The sequence below is a fragment of the Podarcis vaucheri genome (assembly GCF_965113315.1).
Source record: "Podarcis vaucheri genome assembly, chromosome: 10".
Lineage (NCBI taxonomy): Eukaryota > Metazoa > Chordata > Lepidosauria > Squamata > Lacertidae > Podarcis > Podarcis vaucheri.
This window is the reverse complement of record NC_138748.1, coordinates 41,685,995-41,709,103: the sequence shown is the minus strand read 5'-3', so window position 1 is coordinate 41,709,103 and position 23,109 is coordinate 41,685,995. Positions and strand designations below refer to the sequence as shown.

The 23,109-nt window shown below is 43.8% G+C and overlaps 1 protein-coding gene across 5 annotated transcripts in view; it reads left to right on the top strand.

Annotated features, from left to right (window-relative positions):
• The window catches only part of GSG1 (germ cell associated 1), a 112,086-nt gene that overhangs the window by 67,125 nt on the left and 21,852 nt on the right, over window positions 1-23,109 (top strand). The window contains exon 4 of one of the 5 annotated variants that reach the window (XM_082240035.1): window positions 17,691-20,265. The exons of the other annotated variants lie outside the window; for them this stretch is intronic. The gene's annotated coding sequence lies outside the window, so the exon portion shown is untranslated. The remainder of the gene's footprint in view (window positions 1-17,690; window positions 20,266-23,109) is intronic. 5 annotated transcript variants of the gene reach the window in all.

The following is a 23,109-nucleotide window of genomic DNA, read 5'->3' as shown; positions in this document are numbered from 1 at the left end:
AAATAGGCAATGCTTGTATTATTTGGGCTACAGAACATCCAGGAGTAGGGCAATAGGTTTACCCAGAGAAACATCACTGCCTCTGTGAGAAACCTGCTTGTGAAAATGTGCTAATGGATTTCTACATCACCATCAGCTGTAGATCTGCAATGGACTAGTTTTATTTCACAGTTTTTCCATGGTGAGGGAAAAATCTGGGTTGAATGGAAAAACGAGTATTTTGGCATTTTGATAATGGCAATGTCAGGTGATCTGTGCAAAAACAAAAAAAAAGTTGTGCATTCCCATGAAGGGATCTTCCAGATGGAAGTTCCTTGTGGAATCAGTGCTGCTCAGAAAGGGAGGAGGTGCTTAGCTGAATTCCTGGCAGATACGTCTCTGCTGCTTACCAGAACGGGGAGGGGCAAGGCGGCAGTGAGGGTGGCACAAAGTTGTTGTTGTTGTTGTTGTTAGAAGCAGAGAGAAATCAAAATGCTCAAATTTGTCATTCCTTGGTCCCATTACCATGACAAGTCTTCACATGTTGCTCTAATGGACATATTAGCCAAGCTGTTCATGACCAATGGGGGTGGCATAGACCACTCATAGCCATAGGAGGACATGTGGGGGGGGGGTGTGGAGAGAAAAATAAGACACTTCGTGTGGTCATATGGCACTTCCTGCTGAGTCTACACCTTGCAACATTCATATGCTCAGGAGAGCTTTGAGGTCAGATTTCTTGGTGCGTCCCTTTGACCAGCAGACCCATGAAACCACAGTGAGTAAAGACAGGATGCCTGTCACAGCTGCTGCCCCTTGTTTCTTTCTCCACGAACTCACACATCACCCTCTATCCTCCATCTAGGCCAGTTCAAGGACAAATTCCAGCCAGGCAAAAACAGTTGAGGAGGGTGCAAAGCAGGGCTGGTGAGTGGGTGTGGCCTGGGGAGAAAAGCTGTGGCTGGGCAGTGAAAGTCCTGAGGTCCAGGTAGAGAGGCTGCAGGAGCCCATTTGCTCACCAGGTCTCAGGTCTCCCAGCTCAGGCTTTCGGTGTTCATACGCTATTCTGTAATATGTATAACAACCATACAGGTAGGACAGCATCAGTGGCGGTCTTTGGGTTCTGAACTTTCAGCGGCGCCCTGTGCAATGCTAAAATCAGACGCACAACCTGCTCCATTCTAAAGCACTGTTTTAGTGCCCCCTGCAGCGCAGCACTCAAGGCGACCACACTTGTTGCGCCACTCTAAAACCACCTCTGACAGCACTGTTTCCCCCATGTTACAGCGGGGTGGTGGGAATGAGGCTGAGACAGAGGCTTCTTTGTAATTATTGGCATGCCTGTGATCTTAATCACTGTTCTAATCTGCCTCTCCCTATTAGCAGCGAAGACACACATGTGAATATTTTCACCCCTTGTACGTTTCCCATGCAGGCGAGTACCTTTCCCAAAAGCAACTCTTTAAGTTTGAGTGAGGCAGTGGGGTTACCTGGATCAGAAGACTTCCTCCCAGGCATTTGATGGTGCAAACTAATTAAAGGATCTTTTGGCTGGTAATTGTAAATTGGTTTTATGTGAATGATGTCTTTTAGGGACGTATGATGTGTGTATCAGTGTTTAAATTGTTGTTAAGTTTGTGTTTTAATTTCTGTTGCATCTTTTCAATTCTTCTATTGTGCTGGAAGCTGCTCCCAGGGATTCACATTTCATTCTCCCTATAATCTTCCCAAACTTTGGACGTATGCGTGGAGTTGCTTATTTGCATCTTAGAATCGCACCCACTGTTTTTAGGGTTAGGGTTACTCCCTGTCTCGATCACCTTCTTCTTCATTCACACTCAGGTACAGACACACAATTCACATTATATTTTATTTTTACATATTTTTTATTAAATATTTCTTGGTTCATAAAGAGCACATAACTCACCTACTCTCAGCAGCCAGAAACATCATAGCCAGACACTGGAGAGACCTGCCAGGAGTAAGCATGGACCAATGGTACCAAATAGTATGGGAAACAGCCTTATTAGAAAAACTAACCAATAAACTGAAACTGACATGGGGACAAACAGAAGAAGATGCCTTCACCCTGGTATGGCTCCCCTTTATCACATACACAGCCCAACAAGACAACGACAAGAATCTGCCAACAGCACACAATTCACATTTGTAAAACAAAAACAAAAACAAAAAAAGAAGCACGCAGCTTGATGCTTTTTCTCACAATGCTTTGTCACTCCTTTTATGACTCCCTGGTTTCTGAGACACCATATGGGCAGGAAATAATAGTGTGAGATTCAGCATAGAAATATGTAGGCAGTTTATCTTGGGGAAAATAATGTGAAACAGATATTTCAGTGGGAGGGGGAATTGGGAGTTTTGAAAAAAGGAGAGACCGTATTGTAAAAGCAGCTGCTAACTCAGGAAAGGACAGCAGTGTTGACGCGACGCCAACGAGTTTGTATTGAATGTTCCCTGCCTTACCTCCTCCCCATCTTGACTCCGTTTTCTGATCAGAATAGGAACATGACATTTGCATAAGCATCACCTTTCAGATTTATTCATTCTTCAGAGTTTAAGGCAGGGAAGTTCAGAAACTTGAATGTCTAGCAGAGGTATGGGGCGGTGGTGGAGGGAAGCACAGCGATGAGAGTGGTGGGTGCAGAAACGAACAGATTTTTGTGGCAATTGCAAAGGGAGGAAGAGGTTTCTCTGACCTCATCCACTGACAGCTGGAGGTCCACCAGATTTCTTCTAGTTTCTGAACTCTTGGGAGGTTCTGGTTTCTAGTTTCTTCACAGTTCTGTGTTTTAGAAACTCTTTCTGACAAAGCATACTATGGAAAGTTCTCTTTTGATAGATAATTACAGGACATAGCATAAGGTAATCACAAGTGCAACAAACTTTGTGTTCTTAGTTTGTGTTTTTATGCTGTGAACCATTGTGAGATCTTTGGATGAAATGTGGTATACAAACTAAATTACTTAATAAATAATCATCCTCACCATTATCCCAGGATAGGTGTCAGGGACTGGGCAGAGAAAGAATGGTGGAGACCGCCTCCCCATCCTGACCCTTCCAGGGAGGAGGAAGAGGAAGACAGTATAGATTTACAACAGGGGTTTAAGGGAGGTAGCAGCTCAGAGGCAGATGAGGGGAAAAGTTGGGAAATAATGGGAGAGGAAGAGGAGGAGGAGGAGGAGGCAGAACCAGAGCCGCAGCTGGCTGACGTGGTGTCATTAGAAAGCATTCCAGACCCTCCGTCTCCCAGAACCCGGCGAGCCTTAAAAGTAGGAGAGCAAAGAGCTCAAAGACAGAGGGCACTTAGAAGTACCCGTAGAAGTGATGAATGAAGAAGTGGGAGAGACGGGAGTGGGGGTGGAGATTCACTCGGGACAATGCCATTATCCAAGAGGCTGGGTTCTATAGACTTTCTCTGTAAATATTGAGATAAAAAAGGATGGTAAGAAACTTTTCCTTGTCTTTAGACTTTCCTGGGTAACCAGTCAGGAGCCACTGTCAACATCCTGACAATAGGGAATCTATGGCTCTCCAGATTGGTTTCTGTTGCCAATTGCACACCTGATAATCTTCAAGGGGAAAAATAGGGTTCAGAATTAGGAGAACAGTGGAAGATGCTTTATACTCACTGCATTTCCAGTGCTGGATTCTTAATCCCTGTTCATGCGACATTATCCAAAATGCATGTGCCACCTGCACTTTGTTACGAAATACAACTGTTGATGAGTTGTTTCTCAAACCAGCTTCACACTAAATGGAGTCCTTAAGCCCAGGCCTAATCTACCTCTTGCCAAAGTGTGAACACAATAGCAGGGTGTAAAAATGTTCCTGCCCCCCAGGTGTGCGTGCACATGCAGAAAAGAATCAGACGCTAAGGAAACTCTGCTGATGTGAAATGCACCTGGAGGTACACAACATCACTGCACCCTCAGGTGGTAATGTGAACACCCCGCCCCCAGTTCAGACCTTTGGCCTTCTAGCTTGGCTTTGTCAACCCTGGCCGGCAGTGGCTCTCTGGGGTTGCATGAAGCAATCTTTCTCAAACTTCCCAACCCTAACTAGAAACACCAGGGAATGAATTGGGGGCCTTCTGAATGCAGAGCATGTGCTCTACCTCTGGGAGGAATGGAAGTTGGGGTGAGGCTGGGGTGGGACTGAATTTCCCACACCAATTTGAAGTAGCCAGTCATTGACTTGCTGCATTTGCAGTGCTTCTGGTTTCCACCTTTAAATGTAAAGGCTGCTCAGTTGGTTAGATGACTAACTCTTTTGTTGATAGGATCCTGGGGATAGGAGGAACAGACTAAACAAGAAGGAGTGGGTGTGGGAGAAAGGTGTAGATCAGGTACACCTAAGGGGACTACGTGCCTGAGATGCTTTTCCATTTGCCTCTGGGACAAAAAGGAGGAGCTCCTCCTGATGTTTTGGGTAATGTGACTCTCTGTTTTAAAAGAAGTTCACCTGATAGTTCACTATGGAGAGAGAGAGAGAGAGAGAGAGAGAGAGAGAGAGAGAGAGACCCTCAATCATTCCTTCTCACGAGAATTTCTGCACATATATTTTAAGCAGGGACTTAAAACCCAGTTCTCAAATTCTCCACAGGGAAATGAAAATTCTGCAGCAATATTGTGAAATGGGAATGAAAAAATTAACATCATTGTGCACAGCAACAGGAGCCAAATGCATGACTACAGGTTTGAATCCAAACTCGGCTATGGAGACATATAATATTATTATGACTTAAGCCTCGGTAAAGTGGAAGTAAAGTGGACATCATGAAGCTTTTTCAAAGGATGAATGAGATAGGAATTCTACATGCAGCCTGATCTTAACTACCTCTACTTAGAAACAAGTTCCACTGTGAGGTAACTTTCCAAAGGATTATTAAAATTCCATATGATGCAAGATTAGGCGTCGGAAAAAATTATTTCAAGTGTTAGGTGACAATTGCAAACGTGGGGAAATGTAAACTCTGAATGGGTGCAGTAGACCAGACCACCAATCAAATGCTTGTGATTGATGGATGAAATCATCCTTCTAGGAAATATGCATTCATGTAAAAACATTACTAGACTTCTTTGGATATAGCACAATATTCTAGGAGAGGCCACCATTATATTTTTACCATGACAATCAACTGAGCAATAAATATTGGGAAGAGCTTTGGGCTTCTGTGATGGTGATGGCCATAGAAAACTCATAAAGTGAGTTTAGGGGAGAACCTAGGCTCCAGTCACTAAACTTTGGTGATACAGAATTTAGGGGATGGCCTATACAGCGATTTTCATGAGAAGGCCATCTCTGGATCACATGTAACTGGGATGAGAGACTCAAGGGGCCACAAATGTTGATATGTCTTGGTAGCCAGACAGCCTCCTTCTTCTCCTTGTCATTATGATTTATATAGCTATATTATGATGTTATAACCAACAACATAAACTACAATTACTTTATGTGTTGCATTATACTGGAAGGTCTCAAGGCAGTTAGCACTGTAAATGGATTAAAATTAAAAAATATACAACAGTAATAGCTACAACTGATCACATAAAGCATCTCCCAAAGCACACATTTCCTGCCGTAAAATAATAATAATAATAATAATAATAATAATAATAATTATTATTATTATTATTATTATTATTATTATTATTATTATTATTATTATTATTTATTCCCCAGCCACTCTGGGTGGCTCTCAACAAAATATTAAAAATACAATAAATCATCAAACATTAAAAACATCCCTTCAGTTGTCTTCTAAAAGTCAGATAGTTGTTTATTTCCTTGACATCTGATGGGAGGGTGTTCCACCACTACCGAGAAGGCCCTCTGCCTGGTTCCCTGTAACTTCGCTTGCTTCAGTGAGGGAACCACCAGAAGGCCCTTGGAGCTGGAGCAGGCAGCCAAATACCACCCACTGAGAAAATGAAGGAGAGATATCAACATTCAAATATATGGCTGTATGTATATATTTAAATCCTTAAAGGTAAAGGGACCCCTGACCGTTAGGTCCAGCCAGGGATGACTCTGGGGTTGGGGCGCTCATTTCGCTTTATTGGCCAAGGGAGCCAGCATTAATCCTTAGACTGGTGTCAAAAAGATGTTGGGGAAAGTATTCCAAAGACAGAGAATGAGCCACTGAAGAAAAGGCCCTTTCTCATGTGCCTGGTTGCTACTGATCCTACCTCTCCTGAGAGGAGGGCTCTTGCCTGACATGATACTGGCACTTGGAAGCAAAGAGGGTCCACTGCTTCTGACATTCGATGCAACTTAAAATACATCAGGAAGAACTTTCTGGTGGTGAGAGCTGCTTGAAAGGGAACAGTCTCCCACGGGAGGTCGTGAACTCTCCTTCCTTGGAGCTTTTGCTGATATTTGTGCATTGCTGAGGGTTGGACTGGATAACCCTTGGGGTCTCTTCCAACTCTACAATTGTATGATTCTTTGATAAGCCTCCACCTTTCTCCCAGTGCAATTGGCACCTGGTCAAGACAAGTCCATGCCTGTCTGTTATTGGGACAGGCCTTTGCCTGTCTTTTGCTGGGCACTAGAGCAGCCACTCACCAGATTCAAGGATATAATTGACATGGGTGACCTGGCAGTCATGTTTGTGACTCCCTGGAAAGACTTCTGCCCAAGACCTTAGAGGACCACTGCCAGTCGGAGTAGCTTCATATAAAAGCACCCAAACACAAGTTCTGTTTTAGATGTGTGGTTCACTTAAAGAAAAAGGAAAAAAAAAGTTTTGAGGAGAGAAAGGAAGAGAACAGCGCATGCATTGTGACTGTCTGACTGGCATGGAGCATGTTTTTGAGAGGAGGCTATGGAGTTCTATTCTCGAGATGGAAGAATGAATGGCCAAGTACCCATCAGAGGCATTTCAGTTATTCAGTCCTGCCTCTCAGGAGAGGGCCATCAGTCCTAGAAATCTGTTTGGTACAAGTTGTGCACAGAGCTACATTCAAAAGCCTGCACGAGGAACACAGCTGTTGCTGCCAAACATCATTAGATGATGATCATTGCCTTTGTGGCTCTCTGTCAGGCGTCTCAGGAGGAATTTCAGAATGTAAGATTGAATCAGAAGCCTTGATTAGGGGGAGGCTGAACTTCCTGAAAGTTAAATCCCGTTCTCTTTAGCCCCAGCTTGACAGGGCCCATCCCATGATAAATTGCTTGAGCTTGGATTGCTGATGTATAATTTAAAATACTACCATGCACACAGGGGGGATATTATTTGAAATGCAATTCACGCCCTGAAATGTCTCAAACAGGGGCTCAGTTACCCTCCGCCCCATCTCATGATTTCTAGTTCTGTGTCTCCTCTCTCTCCTTGCAGTGAAGACTCCCCACACCCCCATTTCACTATGGAGAAGCACTTAAAGGCGTTCCCTGCTCCCTCCTTCCAAGTCTAGATCAGGAAAAGAAACAACCACATCTGGAAGCTATTTGGAGGATCTCTTTTTGACATTCCTCCCTTTGAAATAGAATCTACAGAAAGCCTGTCCAATGGAGCTTTTTAAGCGCTGTGTATGGAAGAGAGCTTTGCAAAGGGGTCCTCCCGAAAACAGCCTGTCAGATGACTGATAAGAAAGGATGGGACCCAAACATTGCATGGAAACATTGCAAGGAAAGCTCTGCAGAGAGATTTCCACTGAGTTTATGAATTCAGCTGCATCCTGGGGCTGCTGCTTAGACCAAGAGTGGGGAACCTGTGGCCACTCAGATGTTTCTCTACATCTGTCCTACATCTGTCCCAGGCCAACACACCCAATGGTCAGGAATGATGAGAGTTAGAGTCCAGTTGCATCCAGAGGGCCATCATCTCATCTCTGCCTTGTTTTTATACATATGATGACTTTTAACAGGAAAATGTCATTAATTGCTCCTTTCGTGGTGAAATATTGGTGCAAGGCTGGGAAAGAAACTTAGTTTCCGGGGGGGGGGTGGTCCTCTCTCCATGTCATTATTTGGAGGAACATAAATTAAACAAAACAAAATATAAACAAGTAGCCTTAGATGGACTGGAGGATTTTTGAAACGTGATATGATCACTATAGGCAACCCCCTTTTACGCACATTCATTATGTGTAAGGCCACACATACCCGCATCACACCAAACCCAGAAGTGACCCAACAATGTCACAAAAAGGGGCAGAATGGGGCAGGGGCGGAATGCCGGGCTTGCAGGCTTTTCCAATGGTGTTTCAAATATACACGATTTCACTGTTGCGTGTGGTGCCTTAGAACGTAACATCCATGTAAATTGGGGGGGGGCTGCATTTCAACAAAAAAAAATCAACTGATAAAAATAAACACAGCAAACAGCAGAAACAATTACACCAAATATTATATTTCTTTTTTAAAAATTAAAAGCTAGAGACAGTCTAAAGTTATTCACCCGGTGCCAAAAGATTTGTGTACCGTTTGATTATTTAAAAGCAAGAACACAACAGCCCCAAAGCACCTCTAAGTGGTTTACAAAAACCAATTGCACCCTTAATTGTGCTTTTGCACATAACACTTATTGCTGGTTAACATTTTTCAACTGCTTCCCCCTAACATGGCAAGAAAATGGCTCTACATGCATGACTTTGTCATGAGTGATTGGCAAGGTGTGAATATTTGAGCTGGGCATGTGGCAAAGCTCCTGGAAGTTTGTGCATCGTTCACGGGTCTCAGGCTTGCACCTGACCACTGCAGGGTCTTTTGGAACGATGGATGTGGAAACAGGGAGATGCGGGGTGGAGATTGCTAAAACAGCCACCTGGAGTTGCAGCCACTGTGGCCCTTTCAAATGGTGTGCTCTGCACATTTAATAGTTCAGATATTAAACGAAGTTAAGGCAGGAAAGAAAATCAGCCATGCTGCAGGGATAATGCTTGGCTCGCTGCCTTGCTTGTTTTCCAGCCAAGCTCTAGAGCTGCCAAGGAATTCTTCCAAAAAAGAACTGTACTCAACGCTGTATGATGGGACTGATTTTCATATTGGAAACTGCTCTCTTTTTTCATCAGACTTTCCAAAGGAAAATGGCCACTTCAATGATATCTCTCACATCAGGGAAAAATTTAAATAATAATTATTATTCAAAAGCATATGGCACCATCCTTTGAAAATGAAACAAAAACCAACAAATCAATTAAAAATGTTTAAATGAACCTTTCCTATTTGCAGTATGGTGATTTTTTAAAAAAGTGTGTGTGTGTGTGTGTGTGTGTGTGTGTGTAAAATATATAAAACACAGCTCTTTGCAAAATCTTTCCTTCTGAGTAGGATGAGCAAATCTATCAATTTCTGCCAGTTTCTCATTTTTCCAGTCTCCCCAATTTCCCATCAGTTTTCATCTTTTCTTTTTTTAAAAAAAAAATCCTCATGAAAATTAGTCAGCATTTCAGTGTAGTTTTCTCTTACTATATACATTTTTGCCAGCAAAATGTCCCCTGGTATAATGCACTTTGTATTTATTTTCATGAATATATAATTTTTTGTGTGCACACTTTACCCCAGAATATGTATTTGCATACCTGTTGCTTGGCTGGAGAACTGTGTTACAAAATTCAGAGAAGTGCAGATTTTGAAAGCTGGTTGTGTTTCAGTCTGTGCATGGTTCCGGAACTGCAAATTAAGTAGATTTGCCTTTTAATGTCAAGTGAATCCTAATTCTGAGTTCAAAATGTCTCAGAATTGTTATAGATAGATTTATTGATGAGGGGTGTTTCCCCCCCCCCCTTAGGTTCTTTTTGATATCAGAACTTTCTCTAGATCAGTGGTGGCCAAACTTGGCCCTCCAGCTGTTTTGGGACTACTGTTCCCATCATCCCTGACCACTGGTCCTGTTAGCTAGGGATGATGGGAGTTGTAGTCCAAAAACAGCTGGAGGGCCAAGTTTGGCCACCACTGCTCTAGATAGTTAAAATCTTATTGCCTGACACCCTTTTGAGTTTTCTTTTGATGGAGATTAGCTTTACATCCTGTTTTCAAGCAAAAAAAATGTCTTCTGCAGGCCAAATGTATTAGCAGACAACACTCCAATGTCTGGAACATATATTGTCTTTAATATCCCATGAGTTATTACTTTATTATTTATTAGACTTATATCCTGCCCTTTAGCATAAAATCTCAGGGTGGTTCAAAAGACAAAAATAAAACATAAAAGCACAAATAAATAATCAAACCGAAACAACAAAACAATAACCCCCACCCTCAAACACATTTCAAAGGCTGCAGAATATTAATGAGCCAAAGACCTGGTTAAAGAGGAACGTTTTCACCTAGTGCCTAAAGATATATAATGAAAGCACCAGATGAACGTCCCTGACAAACCTCATTGTCTCTTAATGGCTTTTAAATAGAAAGTAGCAGGCAGGGGGCCCTCCAACTGGATCAGGACCCTGGCATTGGGGAAGGCAGGCTTTAACTCTTTGTCTCTGCTGTGTCCCTAATTGAGATCTCCTCTCCCACATTTCCTGTTTGCACTGGAAGAAAAGCTCCCATTGGTACAAAAGGAAGCTTTTCTTGCAATGGAAATACCACAAGTGATGCTCCCAATCCAGACTAGAACCACAGGCAAAGGGATAAAAATGCAACATTAAAACCAGCTAAAACTTTAGAGAAGTCTTCCAGACATCAGCCCTGAGAAAGCAGGAAGGTGTGTCTCCCTTGGCAGTACAGGGATTACCCTGGATGAGTTTCACTCCAAGCACATTTGTCCTAATCTAACAAAAGGGCTCTGTGTGCAAAAGCCGACTCCTATGTGGGAGGCAGATAAGGATGTCTATGTGCATCTAGATGTCCAGCCTAAAATGTATTGCTATGCTCAATAAGACTCCATTGAAGAAGATGCATGCACCTTTTGATGCACACGACGGTCCGTGTGTATAGAAAAAGAGGCTACGCGTTGTTATGTGTGACTACTGGTTGTCCACAATTACAGCTAGTTTGGAGCTACAGTCGTACCTTCGATCCCAAACGCCTTGTGAGTCGAACGTTTTGGCTCCCGAACGCCACAAATCCAGAAGTGAGTGTTCCAGTTTGCAAACGTTCTTTGGAACCCAAACGTCCGAAGCCACTTCCATGGCTTACAATTGGCTGCAGGAGCTTCCAAACATTTTGGAAGTCGAACGGACTTCCGGAACAGATTCCATTCAACTTCCTAGGTATTACAACATAGATTATATCCAGTGGCATCCTAGGTTTCTGTCTGTAGGACAAATCTGCCTGAACTTTCATCCATCCATTCATTTGCCCTTTTTTTCAGCCTTTAGGGGAACCCAGTTTGCCATTTTTGTATGTGTTGCATTCTCAGACTCCCAACTTGGAGAGTGGGCTACTTTATATCCAATGCAGACTTCCCAGTAGCAGAATGCCATTAGAGCTCCTTCCTCTTCCCAGTCCAGGAGGAGACTGGCCAGTTTGCCATCCTTACCTAAGTCTCTCTGATGAAGCTTCTGCTCCTACAGGGTTCAGTCCTGCTATTGTACAGCCCATACTTGGCCTTCCTGATGCCTTTTTAAATACAGATTTCCACAGCTTGGAAATCTGAAGATCCAAAACTCATTTTCCTGCCTCCTATTAGACTGCACACCATTTCGAGGCAACTGTGTGTTCCTCAGAGGATTACATGCATCACTGACACCATAGCTGCTAATCCACTCTGGCATTCCTCCGTGGCTCCAGGGGTGTCACTAGGGTGTGTTTCGAGTAAAGAGGGAGGCAAGGGTGGGGTGGAGAGGCAAATATCTGCACTGCTTTCGCAACAGAAGGCTGAATTTCAGCAACAGTAACACAGAGCCCTCTCCCGATCTCCTTCCCTAGGTAATGATCACACTGACTGAACAAACAGTCAAAGGTGCTGCCGCAGATAAGCGCTGGTACAATTGATCCCTGGCTTTCCGTGGCTAATTTGAACTTTCAGGACACATTGTTGGCTCAGCTTAACACTTTAATGTGATACTTGCCAACCGCAAGGAATTCTTCAGCTCACAGGTAGAATCAAATCACAGTTTTCAAGGGGGGGGGAGGTACGGAAATGAAATAAAACCCTCTGGAATATTATTTACTTTAACGTGTATAAGCTACCTTATACCTGAAGGAATGTCTCCACCCCCATCGTCCAGCCCAGACACGGAGGTCCAGCTTCTAGGGCCTTCTGGCGGTTCCTTCACTGCAAGAAGTAAAGCTACAGGGAACCAGGCAAAGGGCCTTCTTGGTAGTGGCTCCCACTCTGTGGAATGCCCTTCCATCAGATGTCAAGGAGATAAATAACTATATGACTTTTAGAAGACACCTGAAGGCATGGGAGTCATTCTTAGGAGCTGAGGGGGTCTTCAACCCCCTCAATAAAATATTTGAGGGCCTCTCAAGTTGATGGGCATTTCCAGTGAGGCAGGGGCAAGACTTGGGTGCCCTGCATGCTCCCCACCCCCATGACTATCAAAATAGGTAATGCGGAATAGGTCAATATGTGTATGTTTTCTAAATTCGCATAGCACATACAGTCTGCAGGACTATGGCTATTATTGCACTACCCATTTATTTTATATTTTAAACACAGCATATGCACAGCTCTTATCCAACACTGATGTTCCACTGGAGACCTGCTGGGCTACCTCATGGCAATAGCCTTGCACTTTATTGTGCTTGTGGCCATGAAATCTTGCAATGCATGTCAGGGAAGAGGGAGGAGAGGGAGGATGATACAGTAACACACATCTAGGAAGAGGCAGGAGATGGATGAGAAAGGACAGAAGTGGTGAGCACCAATGATCAATTTAACTGTGGTTTGTCTCCTTGTCTGAAGCAACAAACTGCAGTTAACTATCTCGCTTGAAACAAGTCCACTTCAAGCCATGGTTTATGAAGCTGGCTGGTTTAAACGAACCACAGTTAATATGAACCATGGTTCCCAATTCAGTAAGCTGTGAGTATCTAAAAGTGGAAGCTTCCAAACTCCTAATCTCAGCTGCATGTGAGGAGGAGAGGAGAGTTCATTCTTGCTTGCGCACATCACACTAAACCATGGTCTAGCATGATGCACAAACATGGCCAGAGAGGGTGAGACAGAGACTGTGTGCGTTATGTGCATAGATAACTCCACATTTCCCTCTTCTTTGCACTCTGTAGTGATGATCTATTAAAGGTAAAGGTACCCCTGCCCGAACGGGCCAGTCTTGACAGACTCTGGGGTTTGTGCGCCCATCTCACATCTATTGGCCGGGGGCCAGCGCTGTCCGGGGACACTTCCGGGTCACGTGGCCAGCGTGACAACGCTGCTCTGGCGAGCCAGAGCCGCACACGGAACGCCGTTTACCTTCCCGCTGGTAAGCGGTACCTATTTATCTACTTGCCCCCGGGGATGATTTCGAACTGCTAGGTGGGCAGGCGCTGGGACCGAGCAGCGGGAGCGCACCCCGCCGCGGGGATTCGAACCGCCGACCTTTCGATCGGCAAGCCCTAGGCGTTGAGGCTTTAGCCCACAGCGCCACCCGCGTCCCTCTATTACTATTATTAATGAAAGCTTAGAAAGTACAGGTTTCCAAGCATCCCTCCGCTTTTCCCAAGCCCTTTCCCTCTGTGAATTACAGGTTCTTTTTGGTAAGCCACAGATGCAAAATGGGTTTCTGCGACATTTGAGGGTTAAAAGAAAAAGAAGACAAACAGGTGTGGGCATATAGAGCTTTTCGTAATTGCTCAAAAGGTCTAGCGTACATTATCCCAGTCATCCTTACAATAACCCTGTATGATAGCCAGGATTATTATTACCCCACTACTGCAGGCGGGTTTGAGGCTGTGAGACAGTTACTTGCTTCAAGTTAGCTAGGTGGGACAATCATGGTTAAGCTGAGATTTGAAGGAGGAACTTTTCTGCTTTGGATGTGCTTTCGCCCAACAAGGATGAATCAGAGTGAAATTGTATAATCCTTATTTTTCCCAACACACAGGCTTGCTCACAGTTCCCAGAAGGGAGAAAGAGTGACCATTTGCACAAAATGAAACATTTAGCTAGTTGGCAGCCATTCCCCTTTACATGGCCCAGAGGTCCCCTTGGCAAGGCAATTTTAAATTTAATTGTGCTGATAAAACCTTGCATGTGTCGGAGAGAGAGAGAGAGAGAGAGAGAGAGAGAGAGAGAGAGAGAGAGAGAAGCATGTCCATTAATGAAGACAGAGAGATGGAGGGTAGAGATGGGTGAGTGAGACAGGATAGGATATCTTTTCAAAAATAAAAATAAAATACAAGCATTTCAAAGCTTACATTGCCGAAAACTGAGGTGGGTTTGAATAAACCTAGCTAAAAGCCAATAAAATGGTCAGACTAGTTCAAAACCAACCGTGTGAAAACTGTATATAGGAGAAGAAGCATTTAAGAAGAAAAAGGCACTAGAAACTTATTCCTCAGGACTACATGGATTGGGCAGTAAGGACTGACACGATCTGAGACCAGGAAGATGAGACGGATGAAGATTGGAAGAAAATTTATAAAGGAAACTTTTTATTTAGGGAATTGGCTAAAAATTAATGAATATTAGGGAAAATGTTGGAATGAAACTATGTGACTCTAGCAGAAATGATATCAGGAGTTATGTATATTTGAAAACTAAGATTTAAGCTTTAAGGTATTTTAGGGTAAGATAAGGTTAAATAAATTAAGGCAATTTGAATAACAGAATATGGGGAAAGATGGTAAGGATTTGTTGAGCTAATTATTAAGTTAAACTGTCAAGATAATTTTTTTAACAAAAATTGAGAAAGATGGAAAGAATTTGCTGAAATAATTAATTAAACTAGAATACAAAAAGGGAGGTGTGAGGAGGTCAATGAAACAAGCAAATGGAAGTTATAGATATGTAACTTGGGATCTATGTTGTTTTCTTTTTTCTTGTGTTTTCCATTTTTCTTTTTCTTTTTTTTGTTGTATTGTTGTTTTTCCTATCTATGTATTACAGTGTTGTTTTTAATTTTTCTTTTTTCTTTATAACTTTGAAACTACTTATAAATATTATTTTTTTTAAAAAAAAGAAACTTATTCCTCAGGCCATGCAAATGACAATTCTGGGTATAATCCATGTGTGGCAGAAGGTAGCAGTTTCACATCAGCTGTCCCTGGCCTCTGACCTCCACAAAGCAAGATCTTGCTAGTGAGCCTGAGTCTGCTGCCCTGCTCCTCTCACTGATCACCCCCAGAACTGCTTGATGCAATTTGTGTCCAGGATATCTTCAGGACTGCCTGGTCCCTTATATCTGCCATGGGCCAGAAGTCAGCTTTGTCTGCTGAACAGCAGCCTGGAGGGGAGAAGGCAGAGTGACTCCACCTGGAGCTGATCAGCCTTCAAGGAACTGATGAGAACCAGCTGGCTTCAGCCTTCTTAAGCAGAGCTTCCAGCAGCAGGAACAACACTTGTAGTTCCCGGTCCTACCTTGCTGCTTCCTGCTCTTCTTGACCCTTCACCTCATGATTATCAGGTTCTCTGACTCCTGGACCATCTGACCACCTGGATGGCTGTTCGCCCAACCCTAGGACTGGACCTGACTTTGGATGCTGACTCTGCCTCCAAGGCGAGTACACCTCAGAGACTCTTCCGGTTGGTTGGCCGGCCTCCCACTCCACTGAGCTCTGCATGTTTTGTTGCTCAGCGATGAGAGTACATCTGATCCCTTGACTGTCCTTCCTGCTTTCCAGGGGGTTAGACTAGATTACCCTTGGGGTCCTTTCCAACTCTACCATTCAAGGATTCTATCTCTGCCCCATCGCTGAAAGCTTTGAGGGAGTTTCTGTTCATGGTCCCCTATGGCTCCTATCCACCACAAGCATCCTGAGTACTGTGGGCCCAGTCCTGTGGAACTCCCCCTGCCTGTTTAGCTGAAGGGGCTTGACAAAAAACATATTATATTTATTTCTGCAAGCATTTTAGAGGACCCCCCTCCCTGTTTTTTATGACTAATTTCACTCCATCTTATCCATTGCATGCTTCAGTGCTTTTCTGTGTGAAATATGATGTTGATGAATTGTAAAATGCTTTCTCCTCCTTCTTCCTCTGCCCTCTCCGCCCTTCTTTATTGAGTTTGTGATCAACGTTTAATTAAAAAGTTGATAAAAAATAGGTGCCAGTACTAAATGCTAGTTCGCACCATTGGGGGGGGGAGAACACTGATATTCTTTTAAATTTGATCAGAAAGATATATGGTATATAAATAGCTAAAATAAAATTAATAGATTCATTCATTAATGATGCAATTCTTATATTGTACACAGCTATTTTATTTAAACAGGCTGGCCACACTCTGCCCCAATCCTGTACCCTGCAGTAGGCTGAGTTCCCAGAACTTTTGTAGCAAGCTTCTTAGCTGCCGTTTTTAGATGTCTGTGGTTAGCTGTGGTGGGAAGATTTTCTAAGTGGGGAGAGGGAGTTGGAGGGGAACTTGCACACTTCCTGAAGGGCCCCCAACCTTTCCTCTCTTAACCTGAACCCTGATTTATCCCAGACAAACATCATGCCCGAGAGCAACATTATGGGAGAGGTGTTTCTAGGACTAAGGTGAAACTGTGTAGCTCCCTTGTTTACTTTTGCTATTGGCCGCTGCGTGTTTACATAACCTTGTTATACTTATAGTATTGAAATGTGAGTGGGGTTTTTTTGCATGCTATTTTTGCTTTGCTATGTTATTATGTAGTATTGTAGTGTTTTGTTAGAAAGGCATGTTTATGTATTGTAAGTTGCTTTGATCACAATTGTGTGTGTGTGGGTGGGTGGGTGGGTGGGTGGAAAAGAGGTGTACAAGTAGAATGAATGAATGCCCCTTCCATTTTCTAGAGGAGGTAGTCATAGGATCATAAAATGGTGGGGTTGGAAGGCACCCCAAGAATCATCTAGTCCAACTCCCTGCAATACAGGAATCCCAACTAAAGCCTTCGTAACAGATGGCCACCCAACCTCTCCTTAAAAACCTCCAAGGAAGGAGAGTCCACCACCTTTTGAGGGAGTCTGTTCCACTGTAGAACAGCTCTTACCATCAGAAAGTTCTTCCTGGGAAATCCAGCTGGATGGGTGGGGTATAAATAATAAATTATTATTTATTATAGTTGGAATCTCTTTTCTAGTAATTTGAATCCATTATCATATGAGTCTGCTGCAGTAAGAACAAAGTCTTGTGGTACCTTGAAGGCCAACAAATTTTAATCTGGAATACATTTTCATGGTAACAAGGACCACCTTTTAAATCCTTGATGCTTGCTAATGGTTGTGAGTGAGCCGCTTACGGTATATTTTCTCCGTTGTCAATAGGGCAATGGGGGAGAAACTTGCTCAGTTTGTATTTTAATGCAAACCTGCCTAACTCACACCAATCAGCAGACCAAACACAAGCTGTCATGCACAATTCACATTCCACTGAATTTTGCAATGCAGACAGAGACTGTGCACAAAAATGCATATATTAATGAAAATAAGTGCACACAACAATGTCCCTTGTAAACAAACAGCAACACTCCAAGGCTGCCATCTCTGGCAGTTTTCTCTGCCTCTGGAAAGTGGGAGGGCCACCAAGCGTATAGTCACTGTGTGGCAAAAGCAAAGCACAGCCAACCCAGCAGAGGTGTTGCAGCAGCTTATCTTCTGACGCTTCACAACGTGTCTGAACCTGGTTTTAATAATATGGCATTTAACTCCCTCCCTTTTTCCCTCCGCCTCTCAGGATTCTGGCACGCTGCCTGTGTGTACTATACATACAAAGAAGGAATTTCAACATGAAGGCTTGAAATGGATCCAAGTCCTTGTAGCTTCCTGAGAAGAGACCGAGAAATAACGAGTTGTGGGTTCTGTGATTATAGGCTATCCTTACTTAAAAACAAAAACAACCTTTCCCAGCCAAATCCATCTGAGTTCACCTGTTCGTGTTGTCCTTTAGCTGCTATATTTTAGGCACAAGGCTTTGCAAAAATGCACTGTCTTTCAGGAGATCGTCATACGGTCCGTGGTGCAGTGGCTGAACTGTTGGACTATGACCTGGGAGATGAGGGTTCAAATCCCTACTCCGCCATGAAGCTCACCTTGCACAAGTCAGTCTCTCATAGCCTATCCTACTTCACAGGGTTGTTGTGAGGACAAAATGGGAGGAGGCCAATGTACGCCACTTTGAACTCATTGGAGGAAAGGTGGGATATAAACGTGATGGATAAATACATAAAACTCTGGGAGCCATCAGTACAGGCTGCAGCTGTAGTCCGCATGGAAGAAGTTGAAGCAAACTTTTTCAGATGCAAGAACTGCAGTCGTAGTCAGGAGTCGCACTCTGTTATATTGGTGCTGAATGCAGTGGAAAATAGCTCTGCTGAGGCCATTCCTTGGTATGCAAATGTGAACCGTAACAAAATAATAATAATTAAAGATTCCCAGAAGTTTCTGCTCCTGTTTCAGTGGGACTCCTCCTAACATTCAGGAATTTGGAAAAGACATGTGTCTGGAACAGCAAAGGGGGTTGGAATTTCCCTTTGGAAACTTTCTCGTGGCAAGGAAATGTAAAGAAAGAATTACGGCATCAGTATAATGCTGGCTTATGTGGCAAGCCCTGAGCACCAGGAAGGAACAATTGATGAATGGAGAGACACATGGGTGCACAGGGATCTCTTCAGATGAAGAGGTTAGTTCAAGGCAAGAAGAGGAGAGTGCTTGGAATGAAGAGGGCAGTTATCACATGGCAAAGAGACATCAAAGAGCTGTCAGAGATTGGGGGGGTGACATTTTTCAAGTACGCAGATCAGATGTGAGTACCGGGTTGCTTTGACAAATGGAATCCAATAACTACAAAATGTGCTGCAGATATTCATGTTGGCTCTCTCAGGAATTAAGGGGAATCACATGCCTCACACTAAGGAGCCTGTTCTTGACCTAGTTGGCAGCAGCTGCCATTGGCCTGCTTCTCCTCTGCATGGTAGACAAAAAGAGGTGGTGGTCCCGTGATGCACCAGGGGAGTGTGGCTGCTTAGACCCGCACTGCAACGCAGACTGGGCTCGGGGCATCACTCACAGGGCTTCCTCTTGCCTGTCTGCTGTCACGGCAAGGGTAGCAAATATTTGCAAATGTCTTTACTGGTAGCTATGACCCTCCTGGTGGGATGAATGAAACTTCCCATGTTCCTAGGTGGGAATATCCCATCAATTGCCCGGCTGGGTGAAGAAGTGGATCCAGAGATGGCCATTGTCTGCATGCTCTCCTTGTTTCCTGGACAGCTGCTGGTGGAAGCAAGAATTCTGAACTAGATGTGCCTTGGCCTTTGCCAGCAAGGCAATCCTCGATGTTCTTACATGCCACCTTTCCTTTCTCCCCCTGCCCCCCCCTCTCTGATCCAGTCTCCGAAATGCCACCTGTCCTTGCAAGATTTCAGCTCCAGTCTGAGATAGCTGGGCCTGTAGCTGTCAGGAACACATCATCCCATTTCTGCTTCAAAATAGACACAGTTTGTGTATATGTTTGTGTACACACAGATGTTTAAGACATTTTCATGTTGCCCGTCAGTAAAACTTCCAAGGCAGTTTACAACGAAGTAGTAAAACTCACAACAATAAGAACCATACAACAGCAATCAAATCGATAAAACAGCAGAAAGCAGCTCTTTGAAGCAACTGGTAACGTTCAGCAAAACAGGCAAGATGATTTATTATTATTTGTACGACTGCCAGCTATCGGGAATCATTGGAAACCAACCTCCTTTCAAAAACAAGGGCCATCTCATGGCTGAAGATGGAAGTCCTGAGAGACCCATTTTCTCAAAAGCCCACACCCTCATTTGGAGCCACAGAAGCCATTCTCCAGCAGACAGAAAAACTTTCTTGGTGTGAGCCCTCAAGCTTCAAAGCCTTCCCCCCCCCCTTTCCAAATATGACCAAATAGCTGGCTAGAATCAGGATAAAAATGAAATCATTTTCTCTAGATACAAATGTAAGTCATTCAGCAGCAGCAACATATTTGAGCCATTGCCGGAAAGGAAATAGCCTGCTGCAATTGCCCTCCAGGGTAACTTGCAGTGTATGAAAAGGGAGCCACATCGTGTACATAAGGTGCCAAAAGAGTGGCTGCTATTACTAATAATTTATATAGCACTTGTTAAAACTTTACATGATGCTTTGCAGTCCTTATTGTGTTTGCTGTCTCAAAATCTTCTTGAGAAAGGTCGCAATTTTTGTTCCCATTTTACAGGCGAGAAACTGAAGACTGTGCTCAGTGACTGCAAATGAATGGCGATCGACTCCCTGAGTAACTCGGTGCCAAAGTAGGCATGACCGTGAAAGTGTCTTTCTCTGTGGGATAGCTCAGTCAGTAGAGCATGAGATTCTTAAGCTTGAGATTGTGGGTTTGTGCCACGCGTTGGACAAGATGACCCTTGTGGTCCCTTCCAATTCTACAATTTTATTATAGGGTGTTTTGTTTGTTGGTTTTCAAATGCCAAGAGCATCCACCTGCTGAAAGGCAGGAAATGATTAGGACTGCAGGAGCAGGAAGGGAGGAATTAACATTTTCTTGTTGTGGTCCCAAGGAAACTCACTCTTCTGAAGCTCATATTTGTTTTGGTGGGCAACCCTTCCTTGGCATCAACGGAGGATTACCTACCAATGCAATAACACCTTTTGAGTCAGGATTTTCCTCAGATTCCAGCAAGGCTGGCTCACTTTCTTCTGAAGCGAGATGCGTCGGCACTCTTACAAAGATGGTTTTAGGGCAGCCCAGCACACCTGCACTGTGCACTGACCTAAGAGGGCGCCACAACAATGACTTAAAATGTCATTGTAGGTGGGAGAGGCAGGGGGCACCACTGAAATTTGAAAGCCCAGAGTATGCCAAATTGGATTGTGTTTTTTTTTTAATTGAACATGTACTACAGTGGAGAAAATGAGTGCTATAGAAAGATGGGGGGCAGCTGGAGGAAGAGAGGATAGAACTGTGAGTGAAAAGGGTCTTTCTCCCATCCTCTGGACCTCCTGGGAAATTCAACAAACCAGCTGTACTTGGAACTGAGTGTGGAAGGTGCAGCTGAATGGGACACAGCTGAGGGCAGCCTGAGGAGGTACTTTGGGCCTGCCCAGAGCTTTTTTTTCTAGAAAAAGAGGGCTGGAACCAAAGTTGAGCCCCACCACCTTCTGCCGCCAATCTCTGCCGCACTGCTCCAACCACTGTGCTGCCCGCCTCCTCCACCGCGCAGCCCTGAGCGCTGTGCCAGGGAATTGCACTGCAATACTTCAGAGGTGCCAGAACACACCAAAAAGGTGCCAGAGCTCATTTCCAGTGAGTACTGGCTGGGGGAAAAAAAGGCCCTGGGTCTGTCCATGAAAAGCAAGTCTAGAGTGAGAGACTAGGGTGATGTCCACTGTTTCCAGGAACCCTTCTCATTGTGAGACATTTGTGGGTGAGCTGAGAGTTTGTTTTGATCTGACTCTGGGTGAGAACCCAGAGGCTGAGAGGGAGGGTGCGTCAGAAGAAAAATGAACATATATTGAGATAGATAGATAGATGATAGATAGATAGATAGATAGATAGATAGATAGATAGATAGATGATAGATATAAATATAGATAGATACAGTGGTGCCCTGCAAGACGAATGCCTCGCAAGACGGAAAACCCGCTAGATGAAAGGGTTTTCCGTTTTGGAGGTGCTTCGCGAAATGAATCTCCTATGGGCTTGCTTCGCAAGATGACAATGTCTTGCGAGTTCCTGCTGGGTTCCCCCCCCCCTTTTCTAAGCCACTAAGCCGCTTATCAGCTGATCCGATCAGCAGATAAGCCGCTAAAAGCCGCTAATAGCACTAATAGCGCTAATCTGCTAATCCGTCAATGGGCTTGCTTCGCAAGACGAAAAAACCGCTAGACGAAGAGAATCACAGAATGGATTCTTTTCGTCTTGCGAGGCACCACTGTAGATAGATAGATATAAACATTTTTAATATGACTGTGTATTTTTGTTCAAGTTGTCTGCTGTTGCCTCAGTTTCTTCTACTTAGAGATATATTTTAATATATTAAGCGGTATAGAAATAACCAATTAATAAATCATGACATTGTGCCACCTAAGGCAGGGAAGCTGGCTGCTGCTATTGGATTCTCTGTTTCACACCTGACACAGGAAAGGCAGAAAAGAAAACTTACGCACCACTGCTTCTCTCAGTGGTTGTGATATGCAAAGCCTGAGGTGGCCTTCAGGGCCTAAGCAAAGAGGCAGAGGAAGATCTTCCAAAGGGAAACTCTGAAATAATCTCTGGCCGCCTGTCTCTCTTTGTGTGTGGCGGGGGTGGGAGTGGGGGGTCTCTCTCTTGAAACAGACCCTTCCAAGGACCTACATTCCTTGGCCTCACTTAAAAGAGTTCCCACATCTGGGAGAGGAAAGGAAGAAAAGAAAGGAGGCATTGTCTGTTTTTTGTGTTGTGGGCGTGTTTTTAGCAAACATGAGTGAATTGCATGTTTCAAGATGGAGCTTCGTTTCAGAAGAAGGACAGCCGCACCTTTGATAAAAGGGTGCATTGACTAGACTAGAGGATAGTCACAGTGCCTGTCCCGTGCTTTTTTGTCCCTCCCATTTGCCTTTTTGTAGTGTCAATCTCAGTTTCTCTGCATTTCTAGTTTTTACCTTCTGAAGTTTGGTTCTCCACATTTCCACAGCTCTTCGTGATTTATTTATTTTTTTAAAATACCATCATGAAAATTCACCGGCATTTTAGTGCCCATTCTTCCTAATGTGCACATGCTGTATGCAATTTTGCCTAATGCACACAATTTCACAAAGTATTTTCCCGTAATGAGATGCATTTTTGTGTTATTGTTGCAGATATATGCATTTTTATGCATACGTTACACTAGTAAGTGCATTTTTTTACTTGGCTGGAGAACAGCACCTCAGAATTTGGAGAAGCATGGATTTCAAAGAATGGTTGTGTTTCTGTTTGCATATTGTTTTGGATATTGTGAATTAGAAAGGTTTGCCTTTAAATGTGAACTGAATCAGATTTCCTCCCTATCCCTCACTATATAGAGCCCCATCATTTCCTCTTCTCCCCACCCCCACTTTCCTGAGTGAGATTTTTTGTTTCCTTGGGGGAATGAAAGGTAATAACAAGCCTATTCATA